Genomic DNA, 2618 nt, shown 5'->3' with positions numbered 1-2618 from the left:
GTTCCAGTGTAGGGAAAGAGGAAGGAACCGGCAACTGCTTTAACGCCCTCCCACAGCTTGCTCTCCCCACCATGCCACACTCTCTCTGATAAACCTTTTTGTTTTGTACCCATGCAGTACCTACTTTTCACAGCTCTCTGAAATCCTACTTGCCAACATTTAGCCACTGACTAGTAAGATCAGAGTCAGTATATTCAAAACTTCAATTTAAACCATGCTCTGGCTATCACAGTCACAACTGCTGTCACAACACAGTCACAGTCACAACAAAAAGCTGACGAAGGCAGCACTTACGCGATGCTGACGCTATAGGGCAATGCGGATGCAGATGCTGTTGGTGGTGGTAGTCCAGCCCCATGGGGAGCTGCATTCCCCCTTTCTTAATGCAGCAGCAGAGACAAGTGAGGGAATATTTGTAGAGGATTTCCCTGATCCCTCTCAGCTCAGTCCTCTGGGAAAGGCCTCTAGCTGAGCTCCAAAGATTGCTCCAGCATGAGCAGCTCCAGTAACCCAGCTGGTATCAGGCTCAGAGCACATCAGTGCCCCACAAGCATCCTCCAGCTGCCAGTCCTTGCTGCAGGCAGTCTTCACCCCACCTCATATGTGGCTTGGTAACATGAGGAACATAAATGTGCCTCTGTGGCTTTCTCTGCCTCACAAGAAAGTCTGCTGTAGCAGAACAAATCCAAATCCTTGCCCTTGAGGCTCCCACGCAGGTCTCATCAGAGAGGCCGTAATAACCAAGAGACAAAGTTTGATGCAGCTGACACCAGTGTGAGTCTTGAGCTCTTGTTTCACACAACTAGAGACAGCCCAGAGAAGAAGCCATGGAGATGGGGGCTGGCTGGAGGTGAAACACCAGCCAGAGTGAAGTGATCGCTTCTTTTTTGCCAACTTCTGAGAACTTGGTGCTGCACAACAAATCTGAACAACCAAGCGTGAAGTGCAAGGCTCAGAATGACTCATACCATGTCTGCTAAGGGTTATCAAGTGCTAAATCTCCCTCTTCACCCCCATCAATTCCCCTGGGACCTTGACAGAAAAATCACAAATGTCTGTGTCAGAAGCAGGAACAGGATGAGGGCATCCACTGGCTTTTTTAAAAAATAGTACAAAAAATTTACCTACAGTTAAATAAAATCAAAGTATCACATAGGTCCAGCTCAAGCCATAGAAGTCTAGAGACCAGCCATCTAAGTGGAACAGCTACAAAGGAATGGCAACTGACACTTGCCACCAGAAAAGCATTAAAAGTATCAGAGTAGATACCAAGCCAGCTGTTGAATCCATGAAAAAACTTGCTTGAGCCTGAAGGATTAAGATCAACTAAATAGTTGGGAAGCAGCAGCTGAAGCTGGTAGCCTGTGCTGGTAAGCCACCCAAGTATTATTTTGAAGCCACTTGTTGTTCTTTAGCTGTTTTGCTTTAAACAATGTAGTAAAAATAAAAGCTTCTAGCTGCTAAATGGCTTTAAAGGACAACCTCAGAAAGTGTGAAGTGGAGCTAATCAGTGCAGAAGGTATTCTGTAACGAACTAGGAAGGACAGCTCTGAGAACTTTCAACCAGCCTGTTTGTCCCAGCACACTGTAATTTGTATTTGCATACTGATGTTAAGCCATTTTGTTTCTCCTGAAAGCAAGTCCCATACCTGTGCATCAGTCCGTGACTAATAGTTAACTCCAGGTGCTCTATCTTCTCCATCTGTCAAGATAGATCTATATGATGCACACATATATGAACACGTAGATACACGTATCTGTACACACACAGAGTGTGAACTTGCTACAGGGAAAGCATGCAGCAGATGTCTGTACAGGCACCGGATTGTGGCACACAGCACCATAAATACACACTGTTATTTATGTTAATGGTAGCCAAGCAAGACATCTGCCTCAATTGGTAAGGCTACAGACAACTGTTGTGTTTACTGACTAAAAATCTATCTGCTCAAACTATTTGCCTTGAATAACACTGGGGGAAAAACCCCAAAACAACAGGTTTGGTAAATCATTTTGCTTGCTTAAAAAATAAAGTACACCTTCTGTTAACAATGGGCTACATTATTTTAGGTGCTGTGTGTTTTGGTATGCTTCTGAATTTCACTGTCAATTTGCTAACACCCTTCCTACCCTAAAGTACAAATCTATTGGGCGATTACTTAAAAAGTTCCTGCGGAGGTTACAGAAAGAACAAGAACGTTGAGCAACAGTGAGGAAAAGGAAATGCAGCCATAAAACCATCTGGTTACAACTGAGGAAAGAATGACAAAAATCCTTAAGTAATTTTAGCTTGGCAGAAAATGATCATCTATTTCTTGGTCCTTTTGGTACTGTTAACGGACAAGAATTGTGCAATATCATACGCGATCATCAAGAGGTAACTAGTGATAAAGCAAACAGTAATTGACAGGCAGGAAAAAAAGTTTATTCATGGTAATTTATGTGAAATTTATGAAATGGAGAAAGGGGGAAGATAAAAAAACCCCAACCCAAACACTGAAGCTACAAGCCAAAGTAAACAAGGTATTTCACAGCACAAAAAGGAAATGAAACAAGGCAATATTAAGAAATACATAGAGAGTGGTAATAGAGGAGAATTCCCTCTCCAACACACACGT

The 2618-nt window shown here is 43.1% G+C and overlaps 1 protein-coding gene across 2 annotated transcripts in view; it reads right to left on the bottom strand.

Annotated features, from left to right (window-relative positions):
- The window catches only part of ELF1 (E74-like factor 1 (ets domain transcription factor)), a 38470-nt gene that overhangs the window by 2544 nt on the left and 33308 nt on the right, over window positions 1–2618 (bottom strand). The gene's annotated exons all lie outside the window — the stretch shown is intronic.

This window comes from Nestor notabilis, unplaced genomic scaffold, assembly GCF_000696875.1.
Source record: "Nestor notabilis isolate BGI_N333 unplaced genomic scaffold, ASM69687v1 scaffold139, whole genome shotgun sequence".
Lineage (NCBI taxonomy): Eukaryota > Metazoa > Chordata > Aves > Psittaciformes > Psittacidae > Nestor > Nestor notabilis.
Note: the sequence above shows the minus strand (reverse complement) of the source record. Positions and strands in the feature narration are given on the sequence as shown.